Genomic DNA, 26,530 nt, shown 5'->3' on the forward strand with positions numbered 1-26,530 from the left:
CCAACTATATTCTATCCCGATGCAATTTCTGTGTTTCATCGTCAATATGAAGCTCCAAGGGTTACAGTAAACACACTGTGGTGCGACGCGATCTAAAACTGGCCTCTCAGCAACGGCACGTATAAAGACTGTTTGTAGCATTGCTCCCCCTGGACGTAAGTCGGCATTGTGCCAACTATATTCTATCCCGATGCAATTTCTGTGTTTCATCGTCAATATGAAGCTCCAAGGGTTACAGTAAACACCCAGTGGTGCGTCGCAATCTAATACTGGCCTCTCAGCAACGGCACGTATACTGCTGTTTGAAGCATTGCTCCCCCTGGACGTAAGTCGGCATTGTGCCAACTATATTCTATCCCGATGCAATTTCTGTGTTTCATCGTCAATATGAAGCTCCAAGGGTTACAGTAAACACACTGTGGTGCGTCGCAATCTAATACTGGCCTCTCAGCAACGGCACGTATACAGACTGTTTGTAGCATTGCTCCCCCTGTACGTAAGTCGGCATTGTGCCAACTATATTCTATCCCGATGCAATTTCTGTGTTTCATCGTCAATATGAAGCTCCATGGGTTACAGTAATCACCCAGTGGTGCGTCGCAATCTAATACTGGACTCTAAGCAACGACACGTATACTACTGTTTGAAACATTGCTCCCCCTGGACGTAAGTCGGCATTGTGCCAACTATATTCTATCCCGATGCAATTTCTGTGTTTCATCGTCAATATGAAGCTCCAAGGGTTACAGTAAACACACTGTGGTGCGTCGCAATCTAATACTGGTCTCTCAGCTACGGCACGTATACAGACTGTTTGTAGCATTGATCCCCCTGTACGTAAGTCGGCATTGTGCCAACTATATTCTATCCCGATGCAATTTCTATGTTTCATCGTCAATATGAAGCTCCAAGGGTTACAGTAAGCACACTGTGGTGCGTCGCAATCTAATACTGGCCTCTCAGCAACGGCACATATACAGACTGTTTGAAGCATTGCTCCCCCTGGACGTAAATCGGCATTGTGCCAACTATATTCTATCCCGATGCAATTTCTGTGTTTCATCGTCAATATGAAGCTCCAAGGGTTACAGTAAACACACTGTGGTGCGTCGCAATCTAAAACTGGCCTCTCAGCAACGGCACGCATACAGACTGTTTGTAGCATTGCTCCCCCTGGACGTAAGTCGGCATTGTGCCAACTATATTCTATCCCGATGCAATTTCTGTGTTTCATCGTCAACATGAAGCTCCAAGGGTTACAGTAAACACCCAGTGGTGCGTCGCAATCTAATACTGGACTCTCAGCAACGGCACGTATACTGCTGTTTGACGAATTGCTCCCAATGGACGTAAGTCGGCAATGTGCCTACTATATTCTATCCCGATGCAATTTCTGTGTTTCATCGTCAATATGAAGCTCCAAGGGTTACAGTAAACACCCAGTGGTGCGTCGCAATCTAATACTGGCCTCTCAGCAACGGCACGTATACTGCTGTTTGAAGCAGTGCTCCCCCTTGACGTAAGTCGGCATTGTGCCAACTATATTCTATCCCGATGCAATTTCTGTGTTTCATCGTCAATATGAAGCTCCAAGGGTTACAGTAAACACACTGTGGTGCGTCGCAATCTAATACTGGCCTCTCAGCAACGGCACGTATACAGACTGTTTGTACCATTGCTTCCCCTGTACGTAAGTCGGCATTGTGCCAACTATATTCTATCCCGATGCAATTTCTGTGTTTCATCGTCAATATGAAGCTCCAAGGGTTACAGTAAACACACTGTGGTGCGTCGCAATCTAATACTGGCCTCTCAGCAACGGCACGTATACTGCTGTTTGAAGCATTGCTCCCCCTGGACGTAAGTCGGCATTGTGCCAACTGTATTCTATCCCGATGCAATTTCTGTGTTTCATCGTCAATATGAAGCTCCGAGGGTTACAGTAAACACACTGTGGTGCGTCGTAATCTAATACTGGCCTCTCAGCAACGGCAGGTATACAGACTGTTTGTAGCATTGCTCCCCCTGGACGTAAGTCGGCATTGTGCCAACTATATTCTATCCCGATGCAATTTCTGTGTTTCATCGTCAATATGAAGCTCCAAGGGTTACAGTAAACACACTGTGTTGCGTCGCAATCTAATACTGGCCTCTCAGCAACGGCACGTATACAGACTGTTTGTAGCATTGCTCCCCCTGGACGTAAATCGGCATTGTGCCAACTATATTCTATCCCGATGCAATTTCTGTGTTTCATCGTCAATATGAAGCTCCAAGGGTTACAGTAAACACACTGTGGTGCGTCGCAATCTAAAACTGGCCTCTCAGCAACGGCACGTATAAAGACTGTTTGTAGCATTGCTCCCCCTGGACGTAAGTCGGCATTGTGCCAACTATATTCTATCCCGATGCAATTTCTGTGTTTCATCGTCAATATAAAGCTCCAAGGGTTACAGTAAACACACTGTGTTGCGTCGCAATCTAATACTGGCCTCTCAGTAACGGCACGTATACAGACTGTTTGTAGCATTGCTCCCCCTGGACGTAAGTCGGCATTGTGCCAACTATATTCTATCCCGATGCAATTTCTCTGTTTCATCGTCAATATGAAGCTCCAAGGTTACAGTAAATACCCAGTGGTGCATCGCAATCTAATACTGGCCTCTCAGCAACGGCACGTATACTGCTGTTTGAAGCATTGCTCCCCCTGGACGTAAGTCGGCATTGTGCCAACTATATTCTATCCCGATGCAATTTCTGTGTTTCATCGTCAATATGAAGCTCCAAGGGTTACAGTAAACACCCAGTGGTGCGTCGCAATCTAATTCTGGCCTCTCAGCAACGGCACGTATTCTGCTGTTTGAAGCATTGCTCCCCCTGGACGTAAGTCGGCATTGTGCCAACTATAATCTATCCCGATGCAATTTCTGTGTTTCATCGTCAATATGAAGCTCCAAGGGTTACAGTAAACACACTGTGGTGCGTCGCAATCTAAAACTGGCCTCCCAGCAACGGCACGTATAAAGACTGTTTGTAGCATTGCTCCCCCTGTACGTAAGTCGGCATTGTGCCAACTATATTCTATCCCGATGCAATTTCTGTGTTTCATCGTCAATATGAAGCTCCAAGGGTTACAGTAAACACCCAGTGGTGCGTCGCAATCTAATACTGGACTCTAAGCAACGACACGTATACTGCTGTTTGAAGCATTGCTCCCCCTGGACGTAAGTCGGCATTGTGCCAACTATATTCTATCCCGATGCAATTTCTGTGTTTCATCGTCAATATGAAGCTCCAAGGGTTACAGTAAACACCCAGTGGTGCGTCGCAATCTAATACTGGACTCTCAGCACCGGCACGTATACTGCTGTTTGACGCATTGCTCCCCCTGGACGTAAGTTGGCAATGTGCCTACTATATTCTATCCCGATGCAATTTCTGTGTTTCATCGTCAATATGAAGCTCCAAGGGTTACAGTAAACACACTGTGGTGCTCGCAATCTAATACTGGCCTCTCAGCAACGGCACGTATACAGACTGTTTGAAGCATTGCTCCCCCTGGACGTAAGTCGGCATTGTGCCTACTATATTCTATCCCGATGCAATTTCTGTGTTTCATCGGCAATATGAAGCTCCAAGGGTTACAGTAAACACACTGTGGTGCGTCGCAATCTAATACTGGCCTCTCAGTAACGGCACATATACAGACTGTTTGTAGCATTGCTCCCCCTGGACGTAAGTCGGCATTGTGCCAACTCTATTCTATCCCGATGCAATTTCTGTGTTTCATCGTCAATATGAAGCTCCAAGGGTTACAGTAAACACACTGTGGTGCGTCGCAATCTAATACTGGCCTCTCAGTAACGGCACGTATACAGACTGTTTGTAGCATTGCTCCCCCTGGACGTAAGTCGGCATTGTGCCAACTATATTCTATCCCGATGCAATTTCTCTGTTTCATCGTCAATGTGAAGCTCCAAGGTTACAGGAAACACCCAGTGGTGCATCGCAATCTAATACAGGCCTCTCAGCAACGGCACGTATACTGCTGTTTGAGGCATTGCTCCCCCTGGACGTAAGTCGGCATTGTGCCTACTATATTCTATCCCGATGCAATTTCTGTGTTTTATCGTCAATATGAAGCTCCAAGGGTTACAGTAAACACACTGTGGTGCGTCGCAATCTAATACTGGCCTCTCAACAACGGCACGTATACTGCTGTTTGAAGCATTGCTCCCCCTGGACGTAAGTCGGCATTGTGCCTACTATATTCTATCCCGATGCAATTTCTGTGTTTCATCGTCAATATGAAGCTCCAAGGGTTACAGTAAACACACTGTGGTGCGTCGCAATCTAAAACTGGCCTCCCAGCAACGGCACGTATACAGACTGTTTGTAGCATTGCTCCCCCTGGACGTAAGTCGGCATTGTGCCAACTATATTCTATCCCGATACAATTTCTGTGTTTCATCGTCAATATGAAGCTCCAAGGGTTACAGTAAACACCCAGTGGTGCGTCGCAATCTAATACTGGACTCTCAGCAACGGCACGTATACTGCTGTTTGAAGCATTGCTCCCCCTGGACGTAAGTCGGCATTGTGCCAACTATATTCTATCCCGATGCAATTTCTGTGTTTCATCGTCAATATGAAGCTCCAAGGGTTACAGTAAACACACTGCGGTGCGTCGCAATCTAAAACTGGCCTCTCAGCAACGGCACGTATACAGACTGTTTGTAGCATTGCTCCCCCTGGACGTAAGTCGGCATTGTGCCAACTATATTCTATCCCGATACAATTTCTGTGTTTCATCGTCAATATGAAGCTCCAAGGGTTACAGTAAACACCCAGTGGTGCGTCGCAATCTAATACTGGACTCTCAGCAATGGCACGTATACTGCTGTTTGAAGCAGTGCTCCCCCTATACGTAAGTCGGCATTGTGCCAACTATATTCTATCCCGATGCAATTTCTGTGTTTCATCGTCAATATGAAGCTCCAAGGGTTACAGTAAAAACACTGTGGTGCGTCGCAATCTAATACTGGCCTCTCAGCAACGGCACGTATAAAGACTGTTTGTACCATTGCTTCCCCTGGACGTAAGTCGGCATTGTGCCAACTATATTCTATCCCGATGCAATTTCTGTGTTTCATCGTCAATATGAAGCTCCAAGGGTTACAGTAAACACACTGTGGTGCGTCGGAATCTAAAACTGGCCTCTCAGCAACGGCACGTATAAAGACTGTTTGTAGCATTGCTCCCCCTGGACGTAAGTCGGCATTGTGCCAACTATATTCTATCCCGATGCAATTTCTGTGTTTCATCGTCAATATGAAGCTCCAAGGGTTACAGTTAACACCCAGTGGTGCGTCGCAATCTAATACTGGACTCTCAGCAACGGCACGTATACTGCTGTTTGACGCATTGCTCCCCCTGGACGTAAGTTGGCAATGTGCCTACAATATTCTATCCCGATGCAATTTCTGTGTTTCATCGTCAATATGAAGCTCCAAGGGTTACAGTAAACACACTGTGGTGCGTCGCAATCTAATACTGGCCTCTCAACAACGGCACGTATACTGCTGTTTGAAGCATTGCTCCCCCTGGACGTAAGTCGGCATTGTGCCTACTATATTCTATCCAGATGCAATTTCTGTGTTTCATCGTCAATATGAAGCTCCAAGGGTTACAGTAAACACACTGTGGTGCGTCGCAATCTAAAACTGGCCTCCCAGCAACGGCACGTATAAAGACTGTTTGTAGCATTGCTCCCCCTGGACGTAAGTCGGCATTGTGCCAACTATATTCTATCCCGATGCAATTTCTGTGTTTCATCGTCAATATAAAGCTCCAAGGGTTACAGTAAACACACTGTGTTGCGTCGCAATCTAATACTGGCCTCTCAGTAACGGCACGTATACAGACTGTTTGTAGCATTGCTCCCCCTGGACGTAAGTCGGCATTGTGCCAACTATATTCTATCCCGATGCAATTTCTCTGTTTCATCGTCAATATGAAGCTCCAAGGTTACAGTAAATACCCAGTGGTGCATCGCAATCTAATACTGGCCTCTCAGCAACGGCACATATACTGCTGTTTGAAGCATTGCTCCCCCTGGACGTAAGTCGGCATTGTGCCAACTATATTCTATCCCGATGCAATTTCTGTGTTTCATCGTCAATATGAAGCTCCAAGGGTTACAGTAAACACCCAGTGGTGCGTCGCAATCTAATACTGGCCTCTCAGCAACGGCACGTATTCTGCTGTTTGAAGCATTGCTCCCCCTGGACGTAAGTCGGCATTGTGCCAACTATAATCTATCCCGATGCAATTTCTGTGTTTCATCGTCAATATGAAGCTCCAAGGGTTACAGTAAACACACTGTGGTGCGTCGCAATCTAATACTGGCCTCTCAGCAACGGCACGTATACAGACTGTTTGTAGCATTGCTCCCCCTGGACGTAAGTCGGCATTGTGCCAACTATATTCTATCCCGATGCAATTTCTGTGTTTCATCGTCAATATGAAGCTCCAAGGGTTACAGTAAACACCCAGTGGTGCGTCGCAATCTAATACTGGACTCTAAGCAACGACACGTATACTGCTGTTTGAAGCATTGCTCCCCCTGGACGTAAGTCGGCATTGTGCCAACTATATTCTATCCCGATGCAATTTCTGTGTTTCATCGTCAATATGAAGCTCCAAGGGTTACAGTAAACACCCAGTGGTGCGTCGCAATCTAATACTGGACTCTCAGCACCGGCACGTATACTGCTGTTTGACGCATTGCTCCCCCTGGACGTAAGTTGGCAATGTGCCTACTATATTCTATCCCGATGCAATTTCTGTGTTTCATCGTCAATATGAAGCTCCAAGGGTTACAGTAAACACACTGTGGTGCTCGCAATCTAATACTGGCCTCTCAGCAACGGCACGTATACAGACTGTTTGAAGCATTGCTCCCCCTGGACGTAAGTCGGCATTGTGCCTACTATATTCTATCCCGATGCAATTTCTGTGTTTCATCGGCAATATGAAGCTCCAAGGGTTACAGTAAACACCCAGTGGTGCGTCGCAATCTAATACTGGACTCTCAGCAATGGCACGTATACTGCTGTTTGAAGCAGTGCTCCCCCTATACGTAAGTCGGCATTGTGCCAACTATATTCTATCCCGATGCAATTTCTGTGTTTCATCGTCAATATGAAGCTCCAAGGGTTACAGTAAAAACACTGTGGTGCGTCGCAATCTAATACTGGCCTCTCAGCAACGGCACGTATAAAGACTGTTTGTACCATTGCTTCCCCTGGACGTAAGTCGGCATTGTGCCAACTATATTCTATCCCGATGCAATTTCTGTGTTTCATCGTCAATATGAAGCTCCAAGGGTTACAGTAAACACACTGTGGTGCGTCGGAATCTAAAACTGGCCTCTCAGCAACGGCACGTATAAAGACTGTTTGTAGCATTGCTCCCCCTGGACGTAAGTCGGCATTGTGCCAACTATATTCTATCCCGATGCAATTTCTGTGTTTCATCGTCAATATGAAGCTCCAAGGGTTACAGTTAACACCCAGTGGTGCGTCGCAATCTAATACTGGACTCTCAGCAACGGCACGTATACTGCTGTTTGACGCATTGCTCCCCCTGGACGTAAGTTGGCAATGTGCCTACAATATTCTATCCCGATGCAATTTCTGTGTTTCATCGTCAATATGAAGCTCCAAGGGTTACAGTAAACACACTGTGGTGCGTCGCAATCTAATACTGGCCTCTCAACAACGGCACGTATACTGCTGTTTGAAGCATTGCTCCCCCTGGACGTAAGTCGGCATTGTGCCTACTATATTCTATCCAGATGCAATTTCTGTGTTTCATCGTCAATATGAAGCTCCAAGGGTTACAGTAAACACACTGTGGTGCGTCGCAATCTAAAACTGGCCTCCCAGCAACGGCACGTATAAAGACTGTTTGTAGCATTGCTCCCCCTGGACGTAAGTCGGCATTGTGCCAACTATATTCTATCCCGATGCAATTTCTGTGTTTCATCGTCAATATAAAGCTCCAAGGGTTACAGTAAACACACTGTGTTGCGTCGCAATCTAATACTGGCCTCTCAGTAACGGCACGTATACAGACTGTTTGTAGCATTGCTCCCCCTGGACGTAAGTCGGCATTGTGCCAACTATATTCTATCCCGATGCAATTTCTCTGTTTCATCGTCAATATGAAGCTCCAAGGTTACAGTAAATACCCAGTGGTGCATCGCAATCTAATACTGGCCTCTCAGCAACGGCACATATACTGCTGTTTGAAGCATTGCTCCCCCTGGACGTAAGTCGGCATTGTGCCAACTATATTCTATCCCGATGCAATTTCTGTGTTTCATCGTCAATATGAAGCTCCAAGGGTTACAGTAAACACCCAGTGGTGCGTCGCAATCTAATACTGGCCTCTCAGCAACGGCACGTATTCTGCTGTTTGAAGCATTGCTCCCCCTGGACGTAAGTCGGCATTGTGCCAACTATAATCTATCCCGATGCAATTTCTGTGTTTCATCGTCAATATGAAGCTCCAAGGGTTACAGTAAACACACTGTGGTGCGTCGCAATCTAATACTGGCCTCTCAGCAACGGCACGTATACAGACTGTTTGTAGCATTGCTCCCCCTGGACGTAAGTCGGCATTGTGCCAACTATATTCTATCCCGATGCAATTTCTGTGTTTCATCGTCAATATGAAGCTCCAAGGGTTACAGTAAACACCCAGTGGTGCGTCGCAATCTAATACTGGACTCTAAGCAACGACACGTATACTGCTGTTTGAAGCATTGCTCCCCCTGGACGTAAGTCGGCATTGTGCCAACTATATTCTATCCCGATGCAATTTCTGTGTTTCATCGTCAATATGAAGCTCCAAGGGTTACAGTAAACACCCAGTGGTGCGTCGCAATCTAATACTGGACTCTCAGCACCGGCACGTATACTGCTGTTTGACGCATTGCTCCCCCTGGACGTAAGTTGGCAATGTGCCTACTATATTCTATCCCGATGCAATTTCTGTGTTTCATCGTCAATATGAAGCTCCAAGGGTTACAGTAAACACACTGTGGTGCTCGCAATCTAATACTGGCCTCTCAGCAACGGCACGTATACAGACTGTTTGAAGCATTGCTCCCCCTGGACGTAAGTCGGCATTGTGCCTACTATATTCTATCCCGATGCAATTTCTGTGTTTCATCGGCAATATGAAGCTCCAAGGGTTACAGTAAACACACTGTGGTGCGTCGCAATCTAATACTGGCCTCTCAGTAACGGCACATATACAGACTGTTTGTAGCATTGCTCCCCCTGGACGTAAGTCGGCATTGTGCCAACTCTATTCTATCCCGATGCAATTTCTGTGTTTCATCGTCAATATGAAGCTCCAAGGGTTACAGTAAACACACTGTGGTGCGTCGCAATCTAATACTGGCCTCTCAGTAACGGCACGTATACAGACTGTTTGTAGCATTGCTCCCCCTGGACGTAAGTCGGCATTGTGCCAACTATATTCTATCCCGATGCAATTTCTCTGTTTCATCGTCAATGTGAAGCTCCAAGGTTACAGGAAACACCCAGTGGTGCATCGCAATCTAATACAGGCCTCTCAGCAACGGCACGTATACTGCTGTTTGAGGCATTGCTCCCCCTGGACGTAAGTCGGCATTGTGCCTACTATATTCTATCCCGATGCAATTTCTGTGTTTTATCGTCAATATGAAGCTCCAAGGGTTACAGTAAACACACTGTGGTGCGTCGCAATCTAATACTGGCCTCTCAACAACGGCACGTATACTGCTGTTTGAAGCATTGCTCCCCCTGGACGTAAGTCGGCATTGTGCCTACTATATTCTATCCCGATGCAATTTCTGTGTTTCATCGTCAATATGAAGCTCCAAGGGTTACAGTAAACACACTGTGGTGCGTCGCAATCTAAAACTGGCCTCCCAGCAACGGCACGTATACAGACTGTTTGTAGCATTGCTCCCCCTGGACGTAAGTCGGCATTGTGCCAACTATATTCTATCCCGATACAATTTCTGTGTTTCATCGTCAATATGAAGCTCCAAGGGTTACAGTAAACACCCAGTGGTGCGTCGCAATCTAATACTGGACTCTCAGCAACGGCACGTATACTGCTGTTTGAAGCATTGCTCCCCCTGGACGTAAGTCGGCATTGTGCCAACTATATTCTATCCCGATGCAATTTCTGTGTTTCATCGTCAATATGAAGCTCCAAGGGTTACAGTAAACACACTGCGGTGCGTCGCAATCTAAAACTGGCCTCTCAGCAACGGCACGTATACAGACTGTTTGTAGCATTGCTCCCCCTGGACGTAAGTCGGCATTGTGCCAACTATATTCTATCCCGATACAATTTCTGTGTTTCATCGTCAATATGAAGCTCCAAGGGTTACAGTAAACACCCAGTGGTGCGTCGCAATCTAATACTGGACTCTCAGCAATGGCACGTATACTGCTGTTTGAAGCAGTGCTCCCCCTGGACGTAAGTCGGCATTGTGCCAACTATATTCTATCCCGATGCAATTTCTGTGTTTCATCGTCAATATGAAGCTCCAAGGGTTACAGTAAACACACTGTGGTGCGTCGCAATCTAATACTGGCCTCTCAGCAACGGCACGTATACAGACTGTTTGTACCATTGCTTCCCCTGGACGTAAGTCGGCATTGTGCCAACTATATTCTATCCCGATGCAATTTCTGTGTTTCATCGTCAATATGAAGCTCCAAGGGTTACAGTAAACACACTGTGGTGCGTCGGAATCTAAAACTGGCCTCTCAGCAACGGCACGTATAAAGACTGTTTGTAGCATTGCTCCCCCTGGACGTAAGTCGGCATTGTGCCAACTATATTCTATCCCGATGCAATTTCTGTGTTTCATCGTCAATATGAAGCTCCAAGGGTTACAGTTAACACCCAGTGGTGCGTCGCAATCTAATACTGGACTCTCAGCAACGGCACGTATACTGCTGTTTGACGCATTGCTCCCCCTGGTCGTAAGTTGGCAATGTGCCTACAATATTCTATCCCGATGCAATTTCTGTGTTTCATCGTCAATATGAAGCTCCAAGGGTTACAGTAAACACACTGTGGTGCGTCGCAATCTAATACTGGCCTCTCAACAACGGCACGTATACTGCTGTTTGAAGCATTGCTCCCCCTGGACGTAAGTCGGCATTGTGCCTACTATATTCTATCCAGATGCAATTTCTGTGTTTCATCGTCAATATGAAGCTCCAAGGGTTACAGTAAACACACTGTGGTGCGTCGCAATCTAAAACTGGCCTCCCAGCAACGGCACGTATACAGACTGTTTGTAGCATTGCTCCCCCTGGACGTAAGTCGGCATTGTGCCAACTATATTCTATCCCGATACAATTTCTGTGTTTCATCGTCAATATGAAGCTCCAAGGGTTACAGTAAACACCCAGTGGTGCGTCGCAATCTAATACTGGACTCTCAGCAACGGCACGTATACTGCTGTTTGAAGCATTGCTCCCCCTGGACGTAAGTCGGCATTGTGCCAACTATATTCTATCCCGATGCAATTTCTGTGTTTCATCGTCACTATGAAGCTCGAAGGGTAACAGTAAACACACTGCGGTGCGTCGCAATCTAAAAATGGCCTCTCAGCAACGGCACGTATACTGCTGTTTGAAGCATTGCTCCCCCTGGACGTAAGTCGGCATTGTGCCAACTATATTTTATCCCGATGCAATTTCTGTGTTTCATCGTCAATATGAAGCTCCAAGGGTTACAGTAAACACCCAGTGGTGCGTCGCAATCTAATACTGGCCTCTCAGCAACGGCACGTATACTGCTGTTTGAAGCATTGCTCCCCCTGGACGTAAGTCGGCATTGTGCAACTATATTCTATCCCGATGCAATTTCTGTGTTTCATCGTCAATATGAAGCTCCAAGGGTTACAGTAAACACCCAGTGGTGCGTCGCAATCTAATACTGGCCTCTCAGCAACGGCACTTATACTGCTGTTTGAAGCAGTGCTCCCCCTGGACGTAAGTCGGGATTGTGCCAACTATATTCTATCCCGATGCAATTTCTGTGTTTCATCGTCAATATGAAGCTCCAAGGGTTACAGTAAACACACTGTGGTGCGTCGCAATCTAATACTGGCCTCTCAGCAACGGCACGTATACAGACTGTTTGTACCATTGCTTCCCCTGGACGTAAGTCGGCATTGTGCCAACTATATTCTATCCCGATGCAATTTCTGTGTTTCATCGTCAATATGAAACTCCAAGGGTTACAGTAAACACACTGTGGTGCGTCGCAATCTAATACTGGCCTCTCAGCAACGGCACGTATACTGCTGTTTGAAGCATTGCTCCCCCTGGACGTAAGTCGGCATTGTGCCAACTGTATTCTATCCCGATGCAATTTCTGTGTTTCATCGTCAATATGAAGCTCCGAGGGTTACAGTAAACACACTGTGGTGCGTCGCAATCTAATACTGGCCTCTCAGCAACGGCAGGTATACAGACTGTTTGTAGCATTGCTCCCCCTGGACGTAAGTCGGCATTGTGCCAACTATATTCTATCCCGATGCAATTTCTGTGTTTCATCGTCAATATGAAGCTCCAAGGGTTACAGTAAACACACTGTGTTGCGTCGCAATCTAATACCGGCCTCTCAGCAACGGCACGTATACAGACTGTTTGTAGCATTGCTCCCCCTGGACGTAAATCGGCATTGTGCCAACTATATTCTATCCCGATGCAATTTCTGTGTTTCATCGTCAATATGAAGCTCCAAGTTTTACAGTAAACACACTGTGGTGCGTCGCAATCTAAAACTGGCCTCTCAGCAACGGCACGTATAAAGACTGTTTGTAGCATTGCTCCCCCTGGACGTAAGTCGGCATTGTGCCAACTATATTCTATCCCGATGCAATTTCTGTGTTTCATCGTCAATATAAAGCTCCAAGGGTTACAGTAAACACACTGTGTTGCGTCGCAATCTAATACTGGCCTCTCAGCAACGGCACGTTTGCAGACTGTTTGTAGCATTGCTCCCCCTGGACGTAAATCGGCATTGTGCCAACTATATTCTATCCCGATGCAATTTCTGTGTTTCATCGTCAATATGAAGCTCCAAGGGTTACAGTAAACACACTGTGGTGCGACGCGATCTAAAACTGGCCTCTCAGCAACGGCACGTATAAAGACTGTTTGTAGCATTGCTCCCCCTGGACGTAAGTCGGCATTGTGCCAACTATATTCTATCCCGATGCAATTTCTGTGTTTCATCGTCAATATGAAGCTCCAAGGGTTACGGTAAACACCCAGTGGTGCGTCGCAATCTAATACTGGACTCTCAGCAACGGCACGTATACTGCTGTTTGAAGCATTGCTCCCCCTGGACGTAAGTCGGCATTGTGCCAACTATATTCTATCCCGATGCAATTTCTGTGTTTCATCGTCAATATGAAGCTCCAAGGGTTACAGTAAACACACTGTGGTGCGTCGCAATCTAATACTGGCCTCTCAGCAACGGCACGTATACAGACTGTTTGTAGCATTGCTCCCCCTGTACGTAAGTCGGCATTGTGCCAACTATATTCTATCCCGATGCAATTTCTGTGTTTCATCGTCAATATGAAGCTCCATGGGTTACAGTAATCACCCAGTGGTGCGTCGCAATCTAATACTGGACTCTAAGCAACGACACGTATACTACTGTTTGAAACATTGCTCCCCCTGGACGTAAGTCGGCATTGTGCCAACTATATTCTATCCCGATGCAATTTCTGTGTTTCATCGTCAATATGAAGCTCCAAGGGTTACAGTAAACACACTGTGGTGCGTCGCAATCTAATACTGGTCTCTCAGCTACGGCACGTATACAGACTGTTTGTAGCATTGATCCCCCTGTACGTAAGTCGGCATTGTGCCAACTATATTCTATCCCGATGCAATTTCTGTGTTTCATCGTCAATATGAAGCTCCAAGGGTTACAGTAAGCACACTGTGGTGCGTCGCAATCTAATACTGGCCTCTCAGCAACGGCACATATACAGACTGTTTGTAGCATTGCTCCCCCTGGACGTAAATCGGCATTGTGCCAACTATATTCTATCCCGATGCAATTTCTGTGTTTCATCGTCAATATGAAGCTCCAAGGGTTACAGTAAACACACTGTGGTGCGTCGCAATCTAAAACTGGCCTCTCAGCAACGGCACGCATACAGACTGTTTGTAGCATTGCTCCCCCTGGACGTAAGTCGGCATTGTGCCAACTATATTCTATCCCGATGCAATTTCTGTGTTTCATCGTCAATATGAAGCTCCAAGGGTTACAGTAAACACCCAGTGGTGCGTCGCAATCTAATACTGGACTCTCAGCAACGGCACGTATACTGCTGTTTGACGCATTGCTCCGAATGGACGTAAGTCGGCAATGTGCCTACTATATTCTATCCCGATGCAATTTCTGTGTTTCATCGTCAATATGAAGCTCCAAGGGTTACAGTAAACACCCAGTGGTGCGTCGCAATCTAATACTGGCCTCTCAGCAACGGCACGTATACTGCTGTTTGAAGCAGTGCTCCCCCTTGACGTAAGTCGGCATTGTGCCAACTATATTCTATCCCGATGCAATTTCTGTGTTTCATCGTCAATATGAAGCTCCAAGGGTTACAGTAAACACACTGTGGTGCGTCGCAATCTAATACTGGCCTCTCAGCAACGGCACGTATTCAGACTGTTTGTACCATTGCTTCCCCTGGACGTAAGTCGGCATTGTGCCAACTATATTCTATCCCGATGCAATTTCTGTGTTTCATCGTCAATATGAAGCTCCAAGGGTTACAGTAAACACACTGTGGTGCGTCGCAATCTAATACTGGCCTCTCAGCAACGGCACGTATACTGCTGTTTGAAGCATTGCTCCCCCTGGACGTAAGTCGGCATTGTGCCAACTGTATTCTATCCCGATGCAATTTCTGTGTTTCATCGTCAATATGAAGCTCCGAGGGTTACAGTAAACACACTGTGGTGCGTCGCAATCTAAAACTGGCCTCTCAGCAACGGCACGTATAAAGACTGTTTGTAGCATTGCTCCCCCTGGACGTAAGTCGGCATTGTGCCAACTATATTCTATCCCGATGCAATTTCTGTGTTTCATCGTCAATATAAAGCTCCAAGGGTTACAGTAAACACACTGTGTTGCGTCGCAATCTAATACTGGCCTCTCAGTAACGGCACGTATACAGACTGTTTGTAGCATTGCTCCCCCTGGTCGTAAGTCGGCATTGTGCCAACTATATTCTATCCCGATGCAATTTCTCTGTTTCATCGTCAATATGAAGCTCCAAGGTTACAGTAAATACCCAGTGGTGCATCGCAATCTAATACTGGCCTCTCAGCAACGGCACGTATACTGCTGTTTGAAGCATTGCTCCCCCTGGACGTAAGTCGGCATTGTGCCAACTATATTCTATCCCGATGCAATTTCTGTGTTTCATCGTCAATATGAAGCTCCAAGGGTTACAGTAAACACCCAGTGGTGCGTCGCAATCTAATACTGGCCTCTCAGCAACGGCACGTATTCTGCTGTTTGAAGCATTGCTCCCCCTGGACGTAAGTCGGCATTGTGCCAACTATAATCTATCCCGATGCAATTTCTGTGTTTCATCGTCAATATGAAGCTCCAAGGGTTACAGTAAACACACTGTGGTGCGTCGCAATCTAATACTGGCCTCTCAGCAACGGCACGTATACAGACTGTTTGTAGCATTGCTCCCCCTGTACGTAAGTCGGCATTGTGCCAACTATATTCTATCCCGATGCAATTTCTGTGTTTCATCGTCAATATGAAGCTCCAAGGGTTACAGTAAACACCCAGTGGTGCGTCGCAATCTAATACTGGACTCTAAGCAACGACACGTATACTGCTGTTTGAAGCATTGCTCCCCCTGGACGTAAGTCGGCATTGTGCCAACTATATTCTATCCCGATGCAATTTCTGTGTTTCATCGTCAATATGAAGCTCCAAGGGTTACAGTAAACACCCAGTGGTGCGTCGCAATCTAATACTGGACTCTCAGCACCGGCACGTATACTGCTGTTTGACGCATTGCTCCCCCTGGACGTAAGTTGGCAATGTGCCTACTATATTCTATCCCGATGCAATTTCTGTGTTTCATCGTCAATATGAAGCTCCAAGGGTTACAGTAAACACACTGTGGTGCTCGCAATCTAATACTGGCCTCTCAGCAACGGCACGTATACAGACTGTTTGAAGCATTGCTCCCCCTGGACGTAAGTCGGCATTGTGCCTACTATATTCTATCCCGATGCAATTTCTGTGTTTCATCGGCAATATGAAGCTCCAAGGGTTACAGTAAACACACTGTGGTGCGTCGCAATCTAATACTGGCCTCTCAGTAACGGCACATATACAGACTGTTTGTAGCATTGCTCCCCCTGGACGTAAGTCGGCATTGTGCCAACTCTATTCTATCCCGATGCAATTTCTGTGTTTCATCGTCAATATGAAGCTCCAAGGGTTACAGTAAACACACTGTGGTGCGTCGCAATCTAATACTGGCCTCTCAGTAACGGCACGTATACAGACTGTTTGTAGCATTGCTCCCCCTGGACGTAAGTCGGCATTGTGCCAACTATATTCTATCCCGATGCAATTTCTCTGTTTCATCGTCAATATGAAGCTCCAAGGTTACAGGAAACACCCAGTGGTGCATCGCAATCTAATACAGGCCTCTCAGCAACGGCACGTATACTGCTGTTTGAGGCATTGCTCCCCCTGGACGTAAGTCGGCATTGTGCCTACTATATTCTATCCCGATGCAATTTCTGTGTTTTATCGTCAATATGAAGCTCCAAGGGTTACAGTAAACACACTGTGGTGCGTCGCAATCTAATACTGGCCTCTCAACAACGGCACGTATACTGCTGTTTGAAGCATTGCTCCCCCTGGACGTAAGTCGGCATTGTGCCTACTATATTCTATCCCGATGCAATTTCTGTGTTTCATCGTCAATATGAAGCTCCAAGGGTTACAGTAAACACACTGTGGTGCGTCGCAATCTAAAACTGGCCTCCCAGCAACGGCACGTATACAGACTGTTTGTAGCATTGCTCCCCCTGGACGTAAGTCGGCATTGTGCCAACTATATTCTATCCCGATACAATTTCTGTGTTTCATCGTCAATATGAAGCTCCAAGGGTTACAGTAAACACCCAGTGGTGCGTCGCAATCTAATACTGGACTCTCAGCAACGGCACGTATACTGCTGTTTGAAGCATTGCTCCCCCTGGACGTAAGTCGGCATTGTGCCAACTATATTCTATCCCGATGCAATTTCTGTGTTTCATCGTCAATATGAAGCTCCAAGGGTTACAGTAAACACACTGCGGTGCGTCGCAATCTAAAACTGGCCTCTCAGCAACGGCACGTATACTGACTGTTTGTAGCATTGCTCCCCCTGGACGTAAGTCGGCATTGTGCCAACTATATTCTATCCCGATACAATTTCTGTGTTTCATCGTCAATATGAAGCTCCAAGGGTTACAGTAAACACCCAGTGGTGCGTCGCAATCTAATACTGGACTCTCAGCAATGGCACGTATACTGCTGTTTGAAGCAGTGCTCCCCCTGGACGTAAGTCGGCATTGTGCCAACTATATTCTATCCCGATGCAATTTCTGTGTTTCATCGTCAATATGAAGCTCCAAGGGTTACAGTAAACACACTGTGGTGCGTCGCAATCTAATACTGGCCTCTCAGCAACGGCACGTATACAGACTGTTTGTACCATTGCTTCCCCTGGACGTAAGTCGGCATTGTGCCAACTATATTCTATCCCGATGCAATTTCTGTGTTTCATCGTCAATATGAAGCTCCAAGGGTTACAGTAAACACACTGTGGTGCGTCGCAATCTAAAACTGGCCTCTCAGCAACGGCACGTATAAAGACTGTTTGTAGCATTGCTCCCCCTGGACGTAAGTCGGCATTGTGCCAACTATATTCTATCCCGATGCAATTTCTGTGTTTCATCGTCAATATGAAGCTCCAAGGGTTACAGTTAACACCCAGTGGTGCGTCGCAATCTAATACTGGACTCTCAGCAACGGCACGTATACTGCTGTTTGACGCATTGCTCCCCCTGGACGTAAGTTGGCAATGTGCCTACAATATTCTATCCCGATGCAATTTCTGTGTTTCATCGTCAATATGAAGCTCCAAGGGTTACAGTAAACACACTGTGGTGCGTCGCAATCTAATACTGGCCTCTCAACAACGGCACGTATACTGCTGTTTGAAGCATTGCTCCCCCTGGACGTAAGTCGGCATTGTGCCTACTATATTCTATCCAGATGCAATTTCTGTGTTTCATCGTCAATATGAAGCTCCAAGGGTTACAGTAAACACACTGTGGTGCGTCGCAATCTAAAACTGGCCTCCCAGCAACGGCACGTATACAGACTGTTTGTAGCATTGCTCCCCCTGGACGTAAGTCGGCATTGTGCCAACTATATTCTATCCCGATACAATTTCTGTGTTTCATCGTCAATATGAAGCTCCAAGGGTTACAGTAAACACCCAGTGGTGCGTCGCAATCTAATACTGGACTCTCAGCAACGGCACGTATACTGCTGTTTGAAGCATTGCTCCCCCTGGACGTAAGTCGGCATTGTGCCAACTATATTCTATCCCGATGCAATTTCTGTGTTTCATCGTCAATATGAAGCTCGAAGGGTAACAGTAAACACACTGCGGTGCGTCGCAATCTAAAACTGGCCTCTCAGCAACGGCACGTATACAGACTGTTTGTAGCATTGCTCCCCCTGGACGTAAGTCGGCATTGTGCCAACTATATTCTATCCCGATACAATTTCTGTGTTTCATCGTCAATTTGAAGCTCCAAGGGTTACAGTAAACACCCAGTGGTGCGTCGCAATCTAATACTGGACTCTCAGCAACGGCACGTATACTGCTGTTTGAAGCATTGCTCCCCCTGGACGTAAGTCGGCATTGTGCCAACTATATTTTATCCCGATGCAATTTCTGTGTTTCATCGTCAATATGAAGCTCCAAGGGTTACAGTAAACACCCAGTGGTGCGTCGCAATCTAATACTGGCCTCTCAGCAACGGCACGTATACTGCTGTTTGAAGCATTGCTCCCCCTGGACGTAAGTCGGCATTGTGCAACTATATTCTATCCCGATGCAATTTCTGTGTTTCATCGTCAATATGAAGCTCCAAGGGTTACAGTAAACACCCAGTGGTGCGTCGCAATCTAATACTGGCCTCTCAGCAACGGCACGTATACTGCTGTTTGAAGCAGTGCTCCCCCTGGACGTAAGTCGGGATTGTGCCAACTATATTCTATCCCGATGCAATTTCTGTGTTTCATCGTCAATATGAAGCTCCAAGGGTTACAGTAAACACACTGTGGTGCGTCGCAATCTAATACTGGCCTCTCAGCAACGGCACGTATACAGACTGTTTGTACCATTGCTTCCCCTGGACGTAAGTCGGCATTGTGCCAACTATATTCTATCCCGATGCAATTTCTGTGTTTCATCGTCAATATGAAACTCCAAGGGTTACAGTAAACACACTGTGGTGCGTCGCAATCTAATACTGGCCTCTCAGCAACGGCACGTATACTGCTGTATGAAGCATTGCTCCCCCTGGACGTAAGTCGGCATTGTGCCAACTGTATTCTATCCCGATGCAATTTCTGTGTTTCATCGTCAATATGAAGCTCCGAGGGTTACAGTAAACACACTGTGGTGCGTCGCAATCTAATACTGGCCTCTCAGCAACGGCAGGTATACAGACTGTTTGTAGCATTGCTCCCCCTGGACGTAAGTCGGCATTGTGCCAACTATATTCTATCCCGATGCAATTTCTGTGTTTCATCGTCAATATGAAGCTCCAAGGGTTACAGTAAACACACTGTGTTGCGTCGCAATCTAATACCGGCCTCTCAGCAACGGCACGTATACAGACTGTTTGTAGCATTGCTCCCCCTGGACGTAAATCGGCATTGTGCCAACTATATTCTATCCCGATGCAATTTCTGTGTTTCATCGTCAATATGAAGCTCCAAGGGTTACAGTAAACACACTGTGGTGCGTCGCAATCTAAAACTGGCCTCTCAGCAACGGCACGTATAAAGACTGTTTGTAGCATTGCTCCCCCTGGACGTAAGTCGGCATTGTGCCAACTATATTCTATCCCGATGCAATTTCTGTGTTTCATCGTCAATATAAAGCTCCAAGGGTTACAGTAAACACACTGTGTTGCGTCGCAATCTAATACTGGCCTCTCAGCAACGGCACGTATACAGACTGTTTGTAGCATTGCTCCCCCTGGACGTAAATCGGCATTGTGCCAACTATATTCTATCCCGATGCAATTTCTGTGTTTCATCGTCAATATGAAGCTCCAAGGGTTACAGTAAACACACTGTGGTGCGACGCGATCTAAAACTGGCCTCTCAGCAACGGCACGTATAAAGACTGTTTGTAGCATTGCTCCCCCTGGACGTAAGTCGGCATTGTGCCAACTATATTCTATCCCGAAGCAATTTCTGTGTTTCATCGTCAATATGAAGCTCCAAGGGTTACAGTAAACACCCAGTGGTGCGTCGCAATCTAATACTGGCCTCTCAGCAACGGCACGTATACTGCTGTTTGAAGCATTGCTCCCCCTGGACGTAAGTCGGCATTGTGCCAACTATATTCTATCCCGATGCAATTTCTGTGTTTCATCGTCAATATGAAGCTCCAAGGGTTACAGTAAACACACTGTGGTGCGTCGCAATCTAATACTGGCCTCTCAGCAACGGCACGTATACAGACTGTTTGTAGCATTGCTCCCCCTGTACGTAAGTCGGCATTGTGCCAACTATATTCTATCCCGATGCAATTTCTGTGTTTCATCGTCAATATGAAGCTCCATGGGTTACAGTAATCACCCAGTGGTGCGTCGCAATCTAATACTGGACTCTAAGCAACGACACGTATACTACTGTTTGAAACATTGCTCCCCCTGGACGTAAGTCGGCATTGTGCCAACTATATTCTATCCCGATGCAATTTATGTGTTTCATCGTCAATATGAAGCTCCAAGGGTTACAGTAAACACACTGTGGTGCGTCGCAATCTAATACTGGTCTCTCAGCTACGGCACGTATACAGACTGTTTGTAGCATTGATCCCCCTGTACGTAAGTCGGCATTGTGCCAACTATATTCTATCCCGATGCAATTTCTGTGTTTCATCGTCAATATGAAGCTCCAAGGGTTACAGTAAGCACACTGTGGTGCGTCGCAATCTAATACTGGCCTCTCAGCAACGGCACATATACAGACTGTTTGTAGCATTGCTCCCCCTGGACGTAAATCGGCATTGTGCCAACTATATTCTATCCCGATGCAATTTCTGTGTTTCATCGTCAATATGAAGCTCCAAGGGTTACAGTAAACACACTGTGGTGCGTCGCAATCTAAAACTGGCCTCTCAGCAACGGCACGCATACAGACTGTTTGTAGCATTGCTCCCCCTGGACGTAAGTCGGCATTGTGCCAACTATATTCTATCCCGATGCAATTTCTGTGTTTCATCGTCAATATGAAGCTCCAAGGGTTACAGTAAACACCCAGTGGTGCGTCGCAATCTAATACTGGACTCTCAGCAACGGCACGTATACTGCTGTTTGACGCATTGCTCCCAATGGACGTAAGTCGGCAATGTGCCTACTATATTCTATCCCGATGCAATTTCTGTGTTTCATCGTCAATATGAAGCTCCAAGGGTTACAGTAAACACCCAGTGGTGCGTCGCAATCTAATACTGGCCTCTCAGCAACGGCACGTATACTGCTGTTTGAAGCAGTGCTCCCCCTTGACGTAAGACGGCATTGTGCCAACTATATTCTATCCCGATGCAATTTCTGTGTTTCATCGTCAATATGAAGCTCCAAGGGTTACAGTAAACACACTGTGGTGCGTCGCAATCTAATACTGGCCTCTCAGCAACGGCACGTATACAGACTGTTTGTACCATTGCTTCCCCTGGACGTAAGTCGGCATTGTGCCAACTATATTCTATCCCGATGCAATTTCTGTGTTTCATCGTCAATATGAAGCTCCAAGGGTTACAGTAAACACACTGTGGTGCGTCGCAATCTAATACTGGCCTCTCAGCAACGGCACGTATACTGCTGTTTGAAGCATTGCTCCCCCTGGACGTAAGTCGGCATTGTGCCAACTGTATTCTATCCCGATGCAATTTCTGTGTTTCATCGTCAATATGAAGCTCCGAGGGTTACAGTAAACACACTGTGGTGCGTCGCAATCTAATACTGGCCTCTCAGCAACGGCAGGTATACAGACTGTTTGTAGCATTGCTCCCCCTGGACGTAAGTCGGCATTGTGCCAACTATATTCTATCCCGATGCAATTTCTGTGTTTCATCGTCAATATGAAGCTCCAAGGGTTACAGTAAACACACTGTGTTGCGTCGCAATCTAATACTGGCCTCTCAGCAACGGCACGTATACAGACTGTTTGTAGCATTGCTCCCCCTGGACGTAAATCGGCATTGTGCCAACTATATTCTATCCCGATGCAATTTCTGTGTTTCATCGTCAATATGAAGCTCCAAGGGTTACAGTAAACACACTGTGGTGCGTCGCAATCTAAAACTGGCCTCTCAGCAACGGCACGTATAAAGACTGTTTGTAGCATTGCTCCCCCTGGACGGAAGTCGGCATTGTGCCAACTATATTCTATCCCGATGCAATTTCTGTGTTTCATCGTGAATATGAAACTCCAAGGGTTACAGTAAACACACTGTGTTGCGTCGCAATCTAATACTGGCCTCTCAGCAACGGCACGTATACAGACTGTTTGTAGCATTGCTCCCCCTGGACGTAAATCGGCATTGTGCCAACTATATTCTATCCCGATGCAATTTCTGTGTTTCATCGTCAATATGAAGCTCCAAGGGTTACAGTAAACACACTGTGGTGCGTCGCGATCTAAAACTGGCCTCTCAGCAACGGCACGTATAAAGACTGTTTGTAGCATTGCTCCCCCTGGACGTAAGTCGGCATTGTGCCAACTATATTCTATCCCGATGCAATTTCTGTGTTTCATCGTCAATATGAAGCTCCAAGGGTTACAGTAAACACCCAGTGGTGCGTCGCAATCTAATACTGGCCTCTCAGCAACGGCACGTATACTGCTGTTTGAAGCATTGCTCCCCCTGGACGTAAGTCGGCATTGTGCCAACTATATTCTATCCCGATGCAATTTCTGTGTTTCATCGTCAATATGAAGCTCCAAGGGTTACAGTAAACACACTGTGGTGCGTCGCAATCTAATACTGGCCTCTCAGCAACGGCACGTATACAGACTGTTTGTAGCATTGCTCCCCCTGTACGTAAGTCGGCATTGTGCCAACTATATTCTATCCCGATGCAATTTCTGTGTTTCATCGTCAATATGAAGCTCCATGGGTTACAGTAAACACCCAGTGGTGCGTCGCAATCTAATACTGGACTCTAAGCAACGACACGTATACTACTGTTTGAAACATTGCTCCCCCTGGACGTAAGTCGGCATTGTGCCAACTATATTCTATCCCGATGCAATTTCTGTGTTTCATCGTCAATATGAAGCTCCAAGGGTTACAGTAAACACACTGTGGTGCGTCGCAATCTAATACTGGCCTCTCAGCAACGGCAGGTATACAGACTGTTTGTAGCATTGCTCCCCCTGGACGTAAGTCGGCATTGTGCCAACTATATTCTATCCCGATGCAATTTCTGTGTTTCATCGTCAATATGAAGCTCCAAGGGTTACAGTAAACACACTGTGTTGCGTCGCAATCTAATACCGGCCTCTCAGCAACGGCACGTATACAGACTGTTTGTAGCATTGCTCCCCCTGGACGTAAATCGGCATTGTGCCAACTATATTCTATCCCGATGCAATTTCTGTGTTTCATCGTCAATATGAAGCTCCAAGGGTTACAGTAAACACACTGTGGTGCGTCGCAATCTAAAACTGGCCTCTCAGCAACGGCACGTATAAAGACTGTTTGTAGCATTGCTCCCCCTGGACGTAAGTCTGCATTGTGCCAACTATATTCTATCCCGATGCAATTTCTGTGTTTCATCGTCAATATAAAGCTCCAAGGGTTACAGTAAACACACTGTGTTGCGTCGCAATCTAATACTGGCCTCTCAGCAACGGCACGTATACAGACTGTTTGTAGCATTGCTCCCCCTGGACGTAAATCGGCATTGTGCCAACTATATTCTATCCCGATGCAATTTCTGTGTTTCATCGTCAATATGAAGCTCCAAGGGTTACAGTAAACACACTGTGGTGCGACGCGATCTAAAACTGGCCTCTCAGCAACGGCACGTATAAAGACTGTTTGTAGCATTGCTCCCCCTGGACGTAAGTCGGCATTGTGCCAACTATATTCTTTCCCGATGCAATTTCTGTGTTTCATCGTCAATATGAAGCTCCAAGGGTTACAGTAAACACCCAGTGGTGCGTCGCAATCTAATACTGGCCTCTCAGCAACGGCACGTATACTGCTGTTTGAAGCATTGCTCCCCCTGGACGTAAGTCGGCATTGTGCCAACTATATTCTATCCCGATGCAATTTCTGTGTTTCATCGTCAATATGAAGCTCCAAGGGTTACAGTAAACACACTGTGGTGCGTCGCAATCTAATACTGGCCTCTCAGCAACGGCACGTATACAGACTGTTTGTAGCATTGCTCCCCCTGTACGTAAGTCGGCATTGTGCCAACTATATTCTATCCCGATGCAATTTCTGTGTTTCATCGTCAATATGAAGCTCCATGGGTTACAGTAATCACCCAGTGGTGCGTCGCAATCTAATACTGGACTCTAAGCAACGACACGTATACTACTGTTTGAAACATTGCTCCCCCTGGACGTAAGTCGGCATTGTGCCAACTATATTCTATCCCGATGCAATTTCTGTGTTTCATCGTCAATATGAAGCTCCAAGGGTTACAGTAAACACACTGTGGTGCGTCGGAATCTAATACTGGTCTCTCAGCTACGGCACGTATACAGACTGTTTGTAGCATTGATCCCCCTGTACGTAAGTCGGCATTGTGCCAACTATATTCTATCCCGATGCAATTTCTGTGTTTCATCGTCAATATGAAGCTCCAAGGGTTACAGTAAGCACACTGTGGTGCGTCGCAATCTAATACTGGCCTCTCAGCAACGGCACATATACAGACTGTTTGTAGCATTGCTCCCCCTGGACGTAAATCGGCATTGTGCCAACTATATTCTATCCCGATGCAATTTCTGTGTTTCATCGTCAATATGAAGCTCCAAGGGTTACAGTAAACACACTGTGGTGCGTCGCAATCTAAAACTGGCCTCTCAGCAACGGCACGCATACAGACTGTTTGTAGCATTGCTCCCCCTGGACGTAAGTCGGCATTGTGCCAACTATATTCTATCCCGATGCAATTTCTGTGTTTCATCGTCAATATGAAGCTCCAAGGCTTACAGTAAACACCCAGTGGTGCGTCGCAATCTAATACTGGACTCTCAGCAACGGCACGTATACTGCTGTTTGACGCATTGCTCCCAATGGACGTAAGTCGGCAATGTGCCTACTATATTCTATCCCGATGCAATTTCTGTGTTTCATCGTCAATATGAAGCTCCAAGGGTTACAGTAAACACCCAGTGGTGCGTCGCAATCTAATACTGGCCTCTCAGCAACGGCACGTATACTGCTGTTTGAAGCAGTGCTCCCCCTTGACGTAAGTCGGCATTGTGCCAACTATATTCTATCCCGATGCAATTTCTGTGTTTCATCGTCAATATGAAGCTCCAAGGGTTACAGTAAACACACTGTGGTGCGTCGCAATCTAATACTGGCCTCTCAGCAACGGCACGTATACAGACTGTTTGTACCATTGCTTCCCCTGGACGTAAGTCGGCATTGTGCCAACTATATTCTATCCCGATGCAATTTCTGTGTTTCATCGTCAATATGAAGCTCCAAGGGTTACAGTAAACACACTGTGGTGCGTCGCAATCTAATACTGGCCTCTCAGCAACGGCACGTATACTGCTGTTTGAAGCATTGCTCCCCCTGGACGTAAGTCGGCATTGTGCCAACTGTATTCTATCCCGATGCAATTTCTGTGTTTCATCGTCAATATGAAGCTCCGAGTGTTACAGTAAACACACTGTGGTGCGTCGCAATCTAATACTGGCCTCTCAGCAACGGCAGGTATACAGACTGTTTGTAGCATTGCTCCCCCTGGACGTAAGTCGGCATTGTGCCAACTATATTCTATCCCGATGCAATTTCTGTGTTTCATCGTCAATATGAAGCTCCAAGGGTTACAGTAAACACACTGTGTTGCGTCGCAATCTAATACTGGCCTCT

This window comes from Schistocerca cancellata, chromosome 9 (genome assembly GCF_023864275.1).
Source record: "Schistocerca cancellata isolate TAMUIC-IGC-003103 chromosome 9, iqSchCanc2.1, whole genome shotgun sequence".
Lineage (NCBI taxonomy): Eukaryota > Metazoa > Arthropoda > Insecta > Orthoptera > Acrididae > Schistocerca > Schistocerca cancellata.